At 39.3% G+C, this 18,601-nt stretch overlaps 1 long non-coding RNA gene across 4 annotated transcripts in view; it reads right to left on the bottom strand.

Moving 5' to 3' along the window:
• Positions 1 to 18,601, bottom strand: part of LOC106889791 — a 33,151-nt gene that overhangs the window by 8,350 nt on the left and 6,200 nt on the right. For 2 of the 4 annotated variants that reach the window (XR_001412396.1, XR_001412398.1), the window contains exons 2-3: positions 16,019 to 16,244; positions 1,137 to 1,270 (exon numbers count right to left, since the gene is read on the bottom strand). This is a non-coding gene — a long non-coding RNA (uncharacterized LOC106889791). Of the gene's footprint in view, positions 1 to 1,136; positions 1,271 to 13,098; positions 13,220 to 16,018; positions 16,245 to 17,809; positions 17,936 to 18,601 lie in introns of those variants that run through there. The other 2 variants (XR_001412397.1, XR_001412399.1) reach the window with 2 other exon arrangements.

Below are 18,601 nucleotides of genomic sequence, written 5' to 3' on the forward strand. Positions count from 1 at the left end.
CAAGAGGTCAAACACCACAGAGAATGTGCAGGTGTTCAACAGGCCTAGGGTGCTCAGAAGGGGCTCTGGGGGCTGGTTGCTCACATTCATCATCTCCAGAAGTTCCAGAGCTCTCTAAGCAGAGACGTCTGGCAGCTGAGCAAAGGATATGAAGGTTACAGCAGTGGGTTTTTGTCCTCTGTGCAGACTGGTTGTTAAGACAGGATACTGCATGTGTTGTTCAAAGGTCTTTAAGACATTACTTTAAAGGTTTAAGTCTGCATTAATGTAGTAAATTATTGATTAGAACTATTCTTAGCTTCTAAATCATTTTGTTTGGAGCATTGGTGATTTATATGCAGGATAACACAACAAAGAACGCAATTAATGGCATTTTTCTCCATTATACGGGATATTACAACATCCCACCTAGAAAAGCCTATTTATAACAAAGAGTTTTTACTGTCTCATAGCAATTTCATTTGGAGATGAACTCCAAATGAGACAGTTGAACTCCAAAAGAGACAGTTGTCTTTTTGCACCATAAGCTATTATGTCAGGCAGTAATTTAGCTCTCAAGTTAAAGATCGCCTCCAAAAAACTAAATGACTGGAAGCAACAGAAATTTCCAGACTCATATGGAGTCATTCCAATCCATTTGCTCAGCATTTTAAATATATTTACTGGGGCTGAGAGCAATAGATGAGTTATATGTGCGCAACTCCCAGGTATGCTATGGAACCAGACAGACAAAATTTGCTTCAAGCAATGACTCTCTGATGATAAAAACTCCACTCATCCATATCCCTGTTTTCTAGGCTTTCTGCTTAAAAAGGCAATTTAGGCAGAAGTCTAACTTTTGTATAGGTAACTGAGGGAATGTTATTGAGGGCTTCTCTTCTGTACAAAAGGTAATTACTTTTCCTGGGTGCAGACTAATGTCCCTTCACCAAACCCTTAGGTGCCCACTGACACACAAGGCATCCCACTCAGCTTTAAAACTGCTGAATTCAGTCCTTTAGCATGGACTGAGAGCGTCCATGTGGGGCATGAGCACAGAAGCAGCCAACACACTGTAAACTCACACCATCCCTGCATGCTGGCTTCTCCCTGAAAGCCTTGGCAGAATTAAAACCTTAAACCTTAAAACCACTTACTGGGCTTTCCACAGTCTCCTCTGGGTGAGGGCACAGCCAGGTGCTCGCTGAGGAGGCTGAGTTATGTTTTCAACCACTTTCCGTGTCCTTGCGGTGGCTTCAAGGCGATGTGATTCCTTCAGGCTTGCTGACTTCTAAAAAAGGAAAACAAACAAGACGGTGACTTCCTGCCACAACCCCTTCCCTGCAGGACTTTAAGTGGTCTCACTTGGGATCGCCAACCCCCTCTCCCCACCAGAGATCACCTAACACCAAACCCATAACTTCCACATTCACTTCTCTGCACCAGAATGGTGACAAACAGGCTCTAAATGCATCAGGCAGTGGGTTAAACTCAAAGCAAGGTTAAATATCCTGCAAGGACGCCGTGCCAGCCCTGGGCACAAACTGTGTGTGTAGAAAAATGCTGTGTATGTGTGCGTGAGTATGCAGATGTGCAGGTAGGACACGTGCCCACACTCCCACACCTGTGTACCTACACAGCACTAATTTACATAGTTGTACACCTAAAATATGGCATATTATATTCTCTCATTACCCTCTCATTACAGTGGGTTTTGGATCTGGTCCATCTCTCCAACACATTGGGCTGTATTTCACACACACAAATTGTATTTAGATACCATGTAAGTGTATGTCCTACCTTTGGTGGAGGAGTGGCTGAATAAATTTATCAAGGCAGTGCTTATTTTTGCTGATAGCAAAAAGAATTTCTCAGCTATTACCCTGGATTCTTTTCTTCTTTTTTTTCCCCCCCCCCCTTTTGTTTGTAAAGCACAGAGTGCACATTTTGGGGAACTGCAAATATATAATCCAAATCATATAGTTTTTCAGACCATACCATAATTTGCTAGGAAACGCTGCAAAAACTAAACTGAGGGTACCTAAAGAATACAGGATGACTATGCTAATTAGAGAATTGCATAAAATAAAACAACCCAAACACCTACTGAAAATAATTACTATATTTGCATGCATTAAATTATAGTTTAAACGTATTGCCTGAAGTTGTGCTGGAGGGAGACAGAAATGAAATCATATTTAAACAATGAATGTAAAGAAACTGCTAAATAACCAAAATAGCTATTCATCAGCCAGTCCAAATTCTTGAACATCGACTCTAATGTTCACTATCATTTGCTAGGAAGAATGTTTCAACACAGCAACTTCTTGACATTTCTTAAATTCAAATTTACTGGGGGGTGAAGCTGCTCCTATTCCCTTCTCATGCAGTTAGGCGAGGTTTCACATCATGTTGTGCCTATTGGATAATTTGTAGGTGCTCTGCCAGTCTTACACCTATTACTCTCATAATTAATCTGAGAAGCGGAGATTTGGACTGAAAATCTCTTAGTGGCCTCATAGAAAAATCAAAGTTTCATGTTTTACTCATAATTTAGTCTTTGGCACGCGGAGCAAAACACAAACAAATGCAATGCAACCCACAACAGGCAGTGTGTCACTATGCCTGGCCTGTGTTTTCAGACAAGATAGTAATTCGTACTGCTATTTTTTAAGAGGGTGCTTTAACCTCCTGTACCCCTGCTGCCCCTCTGTCCCACTCTGTGAGCCCTGATGAGCAGGACCTTCCTTCCTGCATGGTGTTGATCAGAAGAAAGATCAGATCTGCAGACTGTAATCTGTATGGCTCAGAACCTCTGCACCAAAGCTAAAAAATAAAGAAATCAAGGATGGAAAGGATCATGATCAGACAATAGAGAGTATCTGGGTAGGGGCTGAAGGAAAACATACTTCAGTGCCTCAATAACTTATGCTATTCTGGCACAGAAGGAGGTTCTGAAATAAAGCAAAGGTGCCAAATATTACAGAGAAACTTCCAACGTGAAAACCGTGGTCAGTCTTTGAACTCATACATATAATAGACACTGGAGTATTAAAACAACAGAGGCACTCATACCAGCTTGGGAACTCCAGTATAATTTAGTCTGAAGTTATTCACAAACATTATCAATATTTCTGAGTTTACACTCGCACCTTTGACTGTTGACTTAAAGCATCTAGTCTGGTTCATGCTACTGGTAATGTTTACACTTTGGAATCTATTATGCATAGAAAAATTAGGGATTATCTTTGACCTGGGTCCCACATATTTTTATGCAAAACTAAATAATAGGGTTATTTATTCATTTAATCAATTCCATATATTTGCCATAAGCAGGCCTGATTTCTTCTGAGGTCACAATCAACATCATACTTCTAGGAGGACATATGGTTTGACTATTAACACAGATATCCTAGTTGGCATTCAAACAATCCTGAGCTCTCATATCTTTTCTTAGGTTAGGAGCACTACATAATAATACAGGTTAATCATTATATGGAAACTTCAAAAGGAAAGTCATTATTGGGGTAGTCCAGGCATGTTTAACTCTTAAATGGGGAGAGCTGTGTGCATTTGTTAGGAAGGAAAAAGGAAAACCTCAAAATGTTCTACGCTCAAACACATTGACCATGGTGTGACTGGACAAAAGCTGTATAAATGTTAATTACCACTTCATGGCTGCTTGGAGTGCAGAAGTAGAAGGATGCAGAAGACCACCTTGTAGGTCTTTAGAGTGGACAATGATAATCCTCATACTCTGTGTTATGCCATACCATAGTATAACTGCCTGAAGCCAAGCACTGCCTCAGTTTATACTCAAGGTCTTTGCATAGCTAAAATTCTGCTTTTCCATACACTTTCATCTTCCCAAGCTTCATCCTACTACCACATTAATAGATGTGTTTATTTCGTATGATATCTGCTTCAGAGGACGTCATCCGTAGCTTTAAAAATTAATGATTGCTAATGACCTGCAGTCCAAGAATCAGAAGCTTAGAGAACTTCATGAATATCTTGGGATAATGAATTAATTCTCTTTTTCACAGTCTGTTTGGCATTGCTGGCAAAAGAGAAATGGAAAGGCAAAGAATGTCAAATATATTTATCCACTTAAATCTATTTCTAACTGGCTTTAATGAAAATGAAAGCATATTATTTCCTTTTAGAAGAATAAGAGTAGATTTGGTCTGAAAACAAGAGATATCCCTTCTAATGAGGAATAGTTGATCAGTAAATCCCAGAACTTAATGCATTTAAAAATTTGAATATCATAATGGGAAAAAATTTTGTTTATTCCATTCAGGAAAAGTGCAGTGAAGACTAATGAACCATATTTTACTGAACTTGCAAATCACACTGGTGTCAACATCTTAATAAAAAGAGGAGTAATTTTATCATTAGCAAATGCCTGGGTGCTAGTAGGGGAAAAAGCACTTCCAAGAGTGAGGAGGAAAATTAACAGTTAACATAACAAATACCTACCACAAGCAACAGAGGATATCAACAATTAATGACTGGAGTAACCATATCCTCCTTCAGCTGATGGAGATTGTATAGAAGCAGATGGAGTAAAATGCTAACAAACACTAAGTACCAAGTGTAATAGGAGATGTGGAAGCTCATCAGGATTATGCCATTGTGAGACTAATTGCCAGGGTGCCTGGCAGTTTTAACAAGCATGTTTCCTCCCTCCCGTCCTTCTCTCTTTTGACTAGTGGCTATATTTTATTTATTTATTTAGGTTTTAACACCTCCTCTTGTGATTTGGAGGCACGAGGAATTAGTTTCACATCAGGACAATGCGTCATGCAACGCTCCTGTAGCTGAACATCTGCTTGACAGAAGGTTGATGAGAGCGACGTGCCAGTTTGGGGACTCTTTCTCATAGTTTGTGTGACAGAAGCAAAGTATTTAAAGTATTTAAGGACTCGTGGGACACACCAGAGAACAGGAAGATGTGAAGATGCACAAGCTGTCTGTACAGAAACTCCACCAACGTTGGTGCAGCCTGGTGAGACCAGCTGAAGGCTCCTGCTAAGCAGGGATGCTGACCTGACAACCTTCAGACGATGCTGCCATCTGTGCTTGCTGCAGAAGATAAGCAGAAGACCCAGATAGGTGTCTTCTAAAGATATAAGAAAGAGTTTCAAAATTTGTGCCTCGCAAGTAAAACTTTAGTGGAGAGATTGTCTGAAAGAAATGGACCATCTGGAGGAGGAAAATGTTGCTCCTCCAGAGGGAGAAGTTCTAGTCCATGATGTGTTGGGGAAGCGGAGTGTATAAGAAAAAGGGAGAAGCTGGGAACAGAAAGGGCCCGGGAAGCTGAAAACTTTGGCCATAAGGAGGACAGCATTGCTGCAGGCAGCTCTCAAGAGCTGGGCAGGTGGTTGGACCATAGTGTGGTGGGAGAGTGCCCTGTGAACCAGCTTTGAAATAAAAGTCACTCCATCAGCTACACCCTGCAGGTACAGTGTCCTCAGCAGGTGGATTTGGGGTTGTGTCTCCTCCACCTCTCAGAGGTAAGCAATAGAAGTTTCACTGTCAAACATAGACTTTTGGCACATCATGTGCAGGGATCCTGGTTCTTAATCTTCATCTGAAATGGGGGAAAAAATGAAAGCTGATATATATTTTCTACCAATAAATTGCAGGTGGATACTGATTCCCAGGTGCGGGAGAAGCTCCCCTGGGATCTGCAGGAGAGTCACAGACTATTATGTTTCAGAAAAAGTACTGGCAAAAAAATTCCAGGAGCTGATGGAATAGCGCAGAGGGGAAGGGAGGGATGAACTCTGCTGCTTGTCACAAAGTCCTCTGTGGCTGCTCCAAAACAAAGCTAAGAGCAGGTGCAAGACAATCTACCAGTCAGCAGGTGCTATCCATAATAATGTGCTTTTCAACAAGCATCAGAAAAGGAAGTTGGAAAGCAGGAATGGACTCAAGGGGAAAATGAAAACGAAAAGTCAGAGGAAAATACTCCTAAGCTGGGAACTGATGCAGATGGACAGTTACCAGTAAAAACCATCACTATATAATAGGGAGATCTCAATTTATAGCTTCAAAGACTTAAAGTTGTATTTCCACTTATCCCTATCTCTGTTAGAAGATTCAGGTTTTCACCCTGCCGAGGCTGGATTGTGCTTATCAGCAGCTCAAGGCTTTATGTCTCAATGCGAGTAGTCAAATGTCTAAATGTATTTAACTAAGGAGAAAATAAACCAGGACTGGTATCAGTGAAAATAAAACCTTCCCAGTTGAGATTGGGTGGTGAGGAGGACTGCAGTCCCGTCGCCAGCTGTGCAACTTCTGGAGGCAGCTGGGGGCCAGGGACCAAGGCTGGGGGGTCTGGAGGTGGTGGGGCAACAGGCTTAAACCCTCCTGGTGTCTTCTGGTAAGACAATTCATCCCTTGTGGTGTTCAGTTGCCCTTGGCAGCTCTGGGCAATGCCAAGGGGCAAATACTCAATTCCCATATCAGGGAGGAGAATTCCCACCAGGCAGAGCAGGGAACTGAGCCCTGTTCTGGTCCTGGCTCAGCCCCCGGCTGCGGAGCTGCCTTCGGTCAAAAGGGCTTGATTTTGGAAGGCAGTTGTAATGCGTGTGGTTGTGGGCTTGCAGGCAACTGTGAGCACAAAGGCAGGGCTTCTGGCTGTACTTAACAACTGCAATGTTAGCATTTTTGATGTAGAAGTATACAACTGCACTCACAACAATGATTTTCTCTCAAGCCCATTTCTCAATATTTAGTTCAGCAAGTTCGCCATCTGTAAAAGCAGGTAAGTTTGTGAAGTTGAGCCCTCAGAGTTTTCTTCGAAATAAAGTAGCCTCAATCCATTTTCCAGGTTAGTAAGCTTAGAAACAGACTCAGTTTTCTTCCTGCAGCCATTTACATAGCCCATGAAATGATTTGTGCATGTATGTGTCACCAAACAAATATTCCAAAGCCTTTTCAATAACAAATAGAGTGATAATGAATGCACATTTACCACTCAGACAAGCCCGTGATGCTGATGCGTGCTATAGCATGTTACACGAGCCAAACTCTGTCCTGTACGAAACCCAGTAAAAATAAACTGCATCTTTGGAGTTACCTTTCCAAGCTAAACTAAGAAAAATTAATGAATGTAGTTCCATGACCAGGATTTAACACACAATAGGATTTTTTAAAAATACCCAGGAGTCTTCAGGATGATGTGATATTATGCTTATGCGGGTCTTAATATTATTGTTTCTGTCTCATTTTAGGTTACTCTCCAGTGTTTATTATTAATTCAAATTCTCACTATTAAAGGGAAGATATTATCCATATGGTTGACGTGCTGCTCAGTATGTTCATAAGTTCCCCAACGTTTTGATTAACACTGACAGAAAACCCTTTGAAAACATATGGCCCTATATACATCCTGTCATTTCTAATAATAGGGTACATTCTTCAGTACATTTTCTTAAGAAGATGAATTCAGTCATATTTTAGAAACATGCTAATACTTTGTTAATTAGTCCTTTGAGGTCAGGGGGAAAGAAAAGACTGAATGAAAATAAACTTTTCCTTGAGCAGACACCATGAGCACTGTAGATAATTTGTGCAACAGAAAAACGTGATATCTATGAGTAATGGTCTCTACATACAGCCAGATTTCTTAAACCAATTAGCTTCTGGCATATTCCTGAAGATATTCATACTCTATTTGATATGCCAGACCCTTAAAGCTTTAGCATGAAGACTGATTTTGATGCTCATTTCACTGATTAGGTCAGTATTTTGTTTCTGGTGTTGAATTTCTATATTTATACCAATTGTTTCCCTTTTCTAACACCTTTGGGATATCACAGGATCTCAGCACTCTTCTCCCTTACACAGGCAAGTCTGATACCAAACCTAGTAGAGATATTGCTGACTTAAATTCATTTTGGCTTGTGCAGTAACACAGCACATTTAGATGTTAAAATTCGTCCCCAGAGACTATTTCCACCACGCCTGCTCTGCTGGGATTTTCATCCATTCCTTCACTGTGACCGTGAAAATTCCCACCTCCATGGTCTCTCTTAACCACATTTTTCCTCACAAAGCTGCTTGTACTACCCATCCTCAGAGACCACTAACTCCATATTTTTTCAGAGAGGAGCTGCTCAGCCACATGTTCTTTAACATGATACTTTGGGGTGTGACTGTGCAAGAATAAGTCAGTTAATCTACTTGAAAACTATGCAGCACTATAACACAAATATATCTTTAAAAGATGAGATATCAGCATTGTACTTTATAAACTTGAATATTTTCATACAGCTCACACATGTTCAAAATATACCTACTCAAGCTCTTTTCCCCCAAAGATGTTTCATTATTTTTAATGCTGATAAATAATGATGCTAAAATTGAAAAATTGCTATTATAATGATTTTGGCTAGCATCTTACTTTCATTGCTTACTTTCTCTCTCTTCTCCTTGACAAAAACAGACATACAATTTGATTCTCAAAAAAAAAGGACTAGATTTTTTCCTCCCTTTTCTTCTCAATCTCCTCCCCCACTGTTTGCTCCTGCTCTTTTTCCCTTGGGAAAAGTCCCTGTCTGGGCTACATCAGTGAAGCATTTCTGGGCAAAAAGCCATCAGTCCTTATGAAACTCCAGCTCCGACTATTACTAAGATCAATTTCGGCGAGCCCATCAAATCTCTCCTTCTCTAGACTCCTCTCAAAGAAAATGTCTAGGAAAATTCATGGTCTTTGTCCATAGGTAGAAGAAGCCTGGTGTGTCTGAAAGATCTTTGGAAGCTGCAGGATGAGGTTATCAGCAATCTCACTCCTTAAGAACTTACCAACTCCTAACCAAACCTTACCCATTCCACAGAGAGCAGCTCCTTTCACATCTTGTCTCATGAAGGGCCAGTCAAGACGAAGGAAATAAATACCATAGAAACCCTACATATTTTCCTTTCCAGGTGTAAAGCACATTTCTTTGATTTTGCCTCCTCTAACATGCATGTGAACAGCATTTATGTAAATAATGATACCCAACCAAACACCTTCCTGAAAATGGAACATCATCTTGCATATGTAATACCCTTTTTAAGACCTAATGGGAGAGAGAATGAAACACCTCTAATGGAGGTTAGCAGAATTGTGCAGAGCTCATCTATGACACAAAGGAGGGTAAGATTATAGGGACACTAGTTCAAGAACTGGACCAGATTGGAAGCCTCCACCATTGATGGAAGACCAAAGCAGTTTAAAAAAGCCCAACAATCAAAAGCAGATTTATGGTTTTGTTGCCAAAAACCCTCTACCCTTTCAATGAATTTTTTTTGCCCTGTTGTACTGAGTTCCAAGAGCAGTACAAGTTTTGTTTACTCCCTGTCAATTCAGATATAATATGATCTTTTACACTTTGCTTTACTCTGTACCTGCCTTTTTAGAGCTGCCTGCCCTCCCTGCCTTCTTTTTCAGAAATTGAGACATGAATTGCCTTCAGACCAGTAACATACGGCAGCCTTGCAGATAACTACTTACTACTAATAAAACCAGGCCTGTGCTATGCTGTTTATCTCACGATACTCCTTAAATTACAATACTGTTATTTCACTTTTTTTCCCCCCACTTTGGTTCTACATTATTTAAACTGCTGCACATGATACTGAAAACTTGAAGACTGTTATCAGTTTAGGAAAAGGGTTTTAAATGGAAAAGATTAAGCTTTTGGCCTGAATCCAGCAAGCACTTAAATGCATGAGTAACTTTACTCCCATGAGTAGTGTCTTTGAAGCCAATGGGACCAGCCAAGCATGGAGGAGCACACGTTTGTATAGAGGTTGGGGAGATCAGGGTCTGCAGCGAGAGGTCCACGTTCAAAATTTGGGCCTGCGTTTGGCTATGTGTGTGTGCTCAAATTCATAAGACATTAATGTACTATACATGCTCACTACACTTTTTCCAAATATCATAGCTTTATTGCTATGTTATTATTTTTTCCCCTCTCTAAAATAGGCAGCTGTTTTTCATTTTTTTTCTTACCTATATGCCAGATTTGAAAAGAGTCAAGTTTCAGTTTTTCAGAGAAAATAAAACAAATCAGTGTTTCAAAAACAGAATACACATTTTGCTATAAGACATCAGGCTTGGAAATGCCTAATCAGGTTCTCTTCAGACTGTCAGAAAATAGGAAATAGTCCTAAAAAGTCAGCAGTGTACTGTAACAACTTCCATTCCCCCACAGAAAAGTCACATCTGCATCCTTCCTGGCCCAGTATTAGCTACTGTTCTCCACCATTTCTATCTTCTGTAAAAGGCCACCTTAAGCTCTGCATGAACTTAATTTGTATTTAAACCTATTGTTTCAAGGTTTATGCCAGTCACCAGCACCCCTGCTAGACAGACAGAAGTCACGTACTAAACAATAGTGTCCTATGAAAAACATCACAGTCAACCATTTTGTCTCAAACAACTTGTACTATTTTAAAAAGTATTTAATGGAAAATGTGTAAAGCCTCCTAATTAGGAAGCATCAAAAGCTTCACTTTGGCATTTCTAACCAAGAAATCATTGCAGCATTACAGAATCTGAACACACAATTCCAGTTTGTTATGAAAAAATACTGATAATAGGTGTGCCTCAGTGCTCCATAAAAACGGGGGCTCAGCAGCCCCATTCATGCCTGGGCTTAACTACCAAGAAGGTAGTTCCTGCAGGGACAAACCGAAACAGCAACAGAAGAGATGTAACCTTATCAAAGAAATTACCTTACAAATGGGATCACGAGACGATAGCTGAATTAAAACTTCTAAAACCTGGTCTAATTGAGTATAGCATGCTGTTGGCAGAACAACCCTACCAATGTCAATGGTGGCAATGAAGAAGGCAGCCATGGATGTACTAACATCTTTGATCTGGCTGGTCCTACCGTATGCGGACTTCAGGAAAACTTACTGGGAACCCATAATATTTGCAAATAAGCATCATCCACAGCTCATGTCATTGGGGCTCTGCAAAATTAAACAGAATTATGAGTGGCTAAATGAGGTAGATTGGCCCTATCTTACTGTGTCCCTCTCACAAAACAGTAATATACCACAGTTGTTTGGTTTTTTTTAAAATTAACTTTTTACTTCCTACACTTAAACTTACTACATGTTCATACACACTCCGACAGCACAGACCACTAAACAGATTTTCCTAAGACAACAGACACTAGTGAGACAAAGCAGTCTTATATGTAGCTGCCTGATTCAGGAGAAAAAAAAATAATCAATGCTCCTGCAAAACTTGTTTCTAAGAGTGATGAAACCCCCTGCTACAGATTTCAGTGCCTAATTTGCCAGATATTTGTTTCCTAGCTATTATTGCCTGCTGAATATTTTAAATCCATTGTAATTCAATATTCATGCCAAGTCTAAAATAAACCTTTTATTTTTTTTTTCCCCTTTTGATTATTTTCGTTAAAGATATTTTTGTCTTCAATCTTCCATTTCAATCTTGGCCTTTTAAAAGGCCATCTTCAACTTTAAAAGCAGCCTTAATTACTAGACATTTTGTCTCCTACTTGGCAACATAATACAAGATGAGGAAACTGGATGCAGAGTCTAATAAATTCGTAGCACCATCCAGAAGAGGCAATAGGATGCTACCTCAGTAAAAAGCAGGAAACAATTTATATCAAGGCCCAGTAACAGATTATTGTACCCCATTTTTCAGGTGTAAAATACTAGCTCAAATTTTCTAAAGTTGGCTAAAGACAGAAACATATTGACTAATTTTCAAACAGCAGTCAATAGATAGGGCTTTATTCTGATAATAGGATTTTGGTTTTGTGTAAATACTTCTGGGGTGAGAGCTGTGTATTTCTATCTGCACCTTTAGAGCAATTAGCTACCTTGGGGAAAAAAAAATAAATGGCCTTTTCATTAGCTCATGTGATAAAAGTAAAGGAATTTAATACAATGTAATTCTCTCATTAGGGAATAACACTAACTGTCTTCCCACAATTTAAGTCCTACGTAAAGCTTTAAAAAGGTCAGTGGAATTGGAATTTCAGGAGCTACGGACCAGGTCCTATTTATAGAAAGATTACATGCTTTCAAGAACAAGGGGAAAAAAAAAAAAAAGATTAATCATTTCAAGAAAAAGAAATAGAGGGTTTTTTTAACATCTGTAAATAGTGACACAGATGGAAAGAAAGCTGGTAAATGAGAAAGGACTGAAGGTAACAAATACACAAGCCGTGGTATCTTCCTGCACTCCCAAAATGCACTAATAGTAAAAAACGGGATGGGGATTCAGTTCTGCTGAATGGGTTCCTGTTCTCTAGGAGTGCCTTTTTCTAGGAGGAAGGGCGAGACAGGGTATTTACAACTGTAATAGGATTCTCCCCTTAACAACACCTATTTAGCTACCAAATCTTGCTGTTTCTTAAAGGACTTACTGACTTAAAGGAGTTATTTGCCTTTTTGCTCTGCTTCACAATTTAAAGCATTTTTTTTTCTCAGCCTATGGATGATGGAGAAGTATATTTATCGGAGGGTGAGGGCTGATCTGGGTGAGAAAAAGCTCTGGTGATTGTTTTTGGAAAAATGTGTTAGAAATTGTAATATATTGTCTTATTCCTTTCTCTGGGTTTAGTCGGCTTTAGGGATTTGTGGGTGCATTTAAACAAAGCTTTTAAAATGAATGTTCTAATTTTTAAAACACTAAAGTATGAGGTACACTGGTGGCCATAAGCTACTGGGAGAATTGTGACTATCACTGCAATACACTGCTATGCATCACGTTTTGAAATGCACCTGTTTTTTCAGGTCAAGAGGTGGTGAGGGAAAACACGAGGTAGCAATAACTTTCTTTATACAGCCAGTGCAACCCCTACTGCATGTGCATTGGGCTCTAAAAAAATACATTTCTCTCTCCTTTTTTTTAATTAAAGACATGGTGTGTCACCACATCTTCACACTTCTAATTTTTTTTTACCACACAATATTTACCTTGATTACTTTCGTATATTCTCATTAAATCAGTGACAGTGTCGGTTCAGTCAAGGGAGAAGAGGCTGGTAAGGCTTCCCTTTACACCCCTGCAAACTCTTTTACATCCAGGCAACAGGTAAGACACACGCACTGCATGTCGTCTGCACTTACCTGTCATGGCAGTGATACAAAAACGGCATTTAAACGGCGTAATTCCCAAGGGTCTTGGAAGACACGGCAGAGGGAGATGGTGAGGGCTCCAGAAAAGGCAGTGGAGGAGGAGGAGGAGCTGCGTAGCCCATAGGTGCCCGTGGTGACTTCTGAAGAAATCAGCTCCAGAGTTATTCATCTCTTATGTTCTTTTTTTTTTTTCCTAAAGCATCGTCCATCCCTTGATTTTTCTGTATTATTCATGACACCGCACATGTGCCCAGGGAGGAGGGAGGGAGAAAGGGTGGAGGAGAGGTATTCACACGCCCCACTTTAAGCACCTAATTTACTTTCTGCTTTGGCAGTGGCGCTGCTTTATCTAATCACTGGAGAGAGATTTGCTGCTCCGAAGGGCAACTCCAAGCAGCTGTATGAGGTCCTTGAGCTGGATGGCCCCCTGAATGACAGCTGTCAAGTGATTTGTCACCAACACCAGCAAGCCCGTAACGTTCCCAAATATCTTTCATTGAACAGAGAGTCTTCCAGTGGAACTGCTTTAATGATGGAAGAAAGATTTGATTTGGCTTCTATATGAAGTCCATGATAGTGTTAATCCCATAAAAATATAAAACATCCAGAATTTCTCTCTAATAATTGTAAACACTGCTTCCTTTGTCAACTTTTTGATTTATTGGAACTTATTATAGAGCTAGACTTTATTGTATTTGCTTATGATACCACAGTAATCTTTTCCCAGGCTTTCACTTTATTTTGTTACATTTATCTAGCAAGCCAGATTCACACTCCCACAGTAACCATATGGAGAAAAGCCACAAAAGCTGTTAAGTACATTTAATTACTGTTTTGATGAGCTCATATTTTAATTATGTTTATTGATTCTGTGTGTGTTGAAATAGTTTTAGCATTTCAAGAAAAAAAAATGGAATCAATATACTGTAATTACTGGGCATTTTATATTTTTTTCTCTGTAATTAAAACATTCATATAATATTTTTAACACTTTTTACTAATCCTTCAGCTGTGATTGGCTGCGTTTCCTTCTATGTTTAGGTGAGTTTTAATTTTCATTCTTCCACAATGTGAAAGCTAAGTTCAGGACTAAACATCATTTCCATCAAATACTTTCCTTCCCCTTAGACCTTCTCAAGAAATCAAAAATAACAGGCATATGGTATTTACTAACACAACGCCAGTTGTGACACATTGGTACATCTTCCACTTGGAGCTGTCATGACAGCACTGGCTAGCACTGTGGTAACAGCTTGTTGGGTCCAACAGCTAAGAAAGAGGTCTTCCTAATGTAACTCTCACTGTCCTATTTCATTACAACAGCTGGCATTTTAGCTAAAAATGGTAAAATATATTATTTAACTTTAAAAAAATCCGTATACTTCTGTTAAACGAGAAAATTATTTAAGGCTGTTCTCGGACTTTTAAATGAAATTTTCCCTTGGATAGATCTAAACTTTTGAATTATTTAAAATAGTAAAGCAGATGTAAAGGTATGGGGACACAATCCTCTAATGGTAGGACTGGCAAAAGTCCTTCTGTTTGCATGGAGCACAAGTTTTATTTCATGGTAAAAGAAGATGACTTTGGACACAAAGTCTGGTTGAGAGCAGGTACAACCACACATTTGGGGAGCCAAGTAGCCTTTCAAGCTTTTAAAGCTGTTGCATGTCATGAAAAGAAGCATGTTTTTCTCTATGGGTTATTCCTTATAAGACAAATTAATTTTTTTTTTTTGCATATGGGTAAATTTGATATTATTGATTTCTAAGTCACAAATACTGCTCTCTCTGTCACCTTACCATTGATCCAGATGAAAGGACTTGATAAGCAGGTCCTGTGTACAGAAAAAAGAGGTAACAATGACAGCATAAGCATTTTTGACAGAAGGACCTGAGTTTCTTTGACTGAAGGAATAGGGATCATTTTCACCTGACACTAGAATTTCAATGATGCAACTGAGTTTGGAAATTTCAGGTTTCTCAGGTGGTGAAAATTCCATCCTCAAGGGAGCTCTGATGTTTGTAGACATGAGATGGTGAGCTTCAGACCTTTCTCTTTTACTTTGCCTCTGAGTTTTAATTTCAATAGTATTAAATGCAAGAAGTAGTGTCCTACCATTCAGCCACCAAGCTCAGTTTTCATTTATTTGCACCCTTGCATGCCACACTGACAACAAATTAAAGAAAAGAAAAAAAACCAAACCAAGTCAACTGTTTGTATTTTAAAACTCTGCTTGTAGAAGCCTCATTTTCACCTTTTCAGCATACTTTTGAATCTCTGACAAAATGCTAGAAGGTTACTTCAAACTGGATTTGTTACATGGAGAGCTATTCCTGAAGTATTGTACCCTTGGCTCCCAATCTCAATCTTAAATTACCAAAGAGAAAGAAATATTTTTTCTGTGGAACTCATCTTAACTTGACCCCAGGCACATAATGTTATCAGGGCTGGAAAATAGGTGCTGGCTGAGGAAAGAGAAGGGACTTCATCTACTTTAGTACTGTATATTACCTGCGGGTCATGAGATTACTGTGAGAAGGGGCACAATGTATGACTCTGGTAACAAAAAGAGGTATCAAAAGCTGAAAGAGAATATTTATGGGAAAAAAACACGTGATAGCAACAAATAGAGCTACCTGAAAGAAAAGTAGAAAGGATAGATAGGAAGAATACAGAAACAACACATAACTGTCCGTTTGGAATGAGATAGGCCACGATTAAAGAAGGTTCAGGTGTCATCTTGACCCCCAGAGAGAAGGCAGTGGAAGAGGAGGGAACAGGGAAATAATGTGGAGGCACGGAAAGGTGAAAGCCTCATTTGCTCCTCTCTGGAGCACTTCCCAGAAGGGTGAACCTTGGTTCAGGCCACCTGCCCCTGTTACAGACCGCGAGAGCCCATAGACATTACCATGAGTTGGTGCAGTAGGTCTCTGTGGAAGTTGCTCCTCGTCTGTCTGTTACAAAATAGATTTCACTGAGTCTTTAACCCAGCCTGGAGAATCCTGCCACAGCAGTTCCGGGGACAGCAGAGGGACGGGGACTGGAGCTGGTGTCCTCACTGCTTGTACCCACCACTGAATCTGGTTGACACAGTCACCAAGGTGCAAGAGCCCTGTCCCGACATCTTTTGGAGTCTGCAAAACAAGCATCAAATTCTATGTTCACCAAAGTCAACGCAAACAGTTTCCTTTGATATCAGCAACGTTTTCATCAACCCTTAATGCATATTTTAGATAGTCTCATTTCTGTGCGTAGTCTTTACAGTATAATTCAAGTATATTTGTTTCCTTTGTTTCTGACACTAGTTTTCTTCTACTATCCTTCAATATTGCAGTTTTCTTTCAACATAAAACACGTGCTGCATACTTAAATATGAAAACCTGATCAAATAGATACACCTGGGAAAATGAAATGGGAGAAGTGTTAAGCAGTCCTAGTTATTTCTTACCACAATGCAGAACTCTCCATTTCAAGATAAAAGCCCAAAATCTCTGCAAATACACTGCTATAAAACCCAGCTAATTCTCTTGAAGTTGGAGGAACTATTTACGGTTTCTGCCATGGAGAAGCCAATCTTTCCCCAGGAAAGACTGTTTGATGTCTGTCTGTTGACTTCTGCAGGAGTGGAGAGGACACGCAGGAGGATTTGCCAAGGCAGCATGCCTGATTAATTTAAGCACACATTACTCACTGAAATAAAAGATTTCGGATAATTTAGAGGGTAGTGGTGAAATGGTTGATTAGGCTAAGAGCTGTCAGCTGCATGAATTAGAATCAACATCAGCCATAACTTTGAATTTCCTGGCTCTGCTGTGTGTGACAACACTATCGTTGTTTTGAGATAATTTCTTGGTTTTTTAACGAAAAAAATATGAAGGATAATAAAAAGACTCTACTTCAGAATGGCTGCTTTGCTGTCCTGGGCGTTTACACACAAACAGTTTTCAAACAGCTTGTTATTCACCCATTAGGCTGAGCTCCTCCAAAGTGATTTCCATCTAAGGGATAAACACCCATTTATAAACTCCTTTGCGGTGCTGTATAATTTACCTGAGAGGTTAAAATGGCTCCTGCAGATATGTTACAACTCCAGACACTCATGTAGATAATTTTCAAGAGAGCAGCTACATTTCAGAAAATCTTTTGAACACTGGTAAATGTGTAAGTATAGCACATATGTTTCTCAGTGTAGTAACTCAGCTGTTTCATTTCTCTCTTTTGCTCAATATTCAGCCCCTTGAGAGTTCCAATCCTGGCTTCAGTTTGGCAGTTTCACACACATAAAAGTCTTGTTCGTGCAAGTTTTGTGAGCCACCAGAAAAAAAAATAAATTTTTTTTTGCTGAATTTTTTTGCATTGCATCTCTGAATCAGAAAAACACAATTGTTTATGAGAAACATAATCAGGCCCTTTTCATTTAAATTTGCAGCATGGTTGCTGCTAATTGTCTGTCCACAATCTTTGTCTTTAGACCAAAATGAGGTACAAAATACAGGTGAATTAATCATCTATGAGGACAATGAGATGACTGACCCACAGTTACATTAGACAGGACAATAAAAAATGTATTTGTCCTCTAACTGATGAGAGGAAGAAGAAAATTCATGATGTGCAGGTTATACATGTATAAGTATATAAGTAAGGAGAGCTGTAGCCCAGCAATGCCCAGGAGATAAATTTAAGATCTCTTTTCCCTTACCGTATCTCCTCCTTGCAGTGTTGAAAACTAGAACTCTCCATCCTCCAGATTTGATCTGGAGCTCATCAGTTCTATCATTAATCTGATGAAACCTGTTAAATTTTAAATCATTCCTCTGAAATCCTCCAGCTGCAATTATAAGAGAGTAAGGTCATGAAAATTCAAGGTCAATCAGTACTAATAAGTTTAATAATTTCATCACTTCTAACACCTTTTCCATGGAAACAGTGAAGTCAAAGACTTCAGGAAAATTTCGATACTTTATCAGTACCTTTTAAAACCTGCTGAATATTTCCAAATTGTTCCATTATAAGTAATGTTTTAAGATATGTTGCAAGCACTGCGCAGACTAGCTTTCATTTCTGTTCACTTTTGTTTATTCATTGGTTATTGATGGAGTAATTCAAATTTACTGATTAACACATTCAAACAGAGTACTGATGCAGATAATTTTTCCTTGCCTTTGACCAGAGATGCCAAATTTTGCTTTGTAAAAGATTAAGAGTCACAGCCAGTTGCATCTCGTTACTTCTTTAAATAAGAAGTGAAGAGCCCAAACTGAATGATAACGTGATTCTTTATGTGTGGGAACCTGCTGATTTGCCTGCTGAGTGCTTGCCAGTTGAGGACCATCATTGTGCAGAATCTTTTTTCTTCACTGGCTCGTCTCGAGAAAGAAATCATGGCAGGTTAATAAAATAAAAATTAAAAAAAGAAGAACAAGAAAAAAAAGCAAGCAAACAAACTGGCTCCAGTTATCAGAAATGATAGCAAGACTCTATCAGAGATGCT

Source organism: Calidris pugnax, unplaced genomic scaffold (assembly GCF_001431845.1).
Source record: "Calidris pugnax isolate Ruff unplaced genomic scaffold, ASM143184v1 scaffold89, whole genome shotgun sequence".
Lineage (NCBI taxonomy): Eukaryota > Metazoa > Chordata > Aves > Charadriiformes > Scolopacidae > Calidris > Calidris pugnax.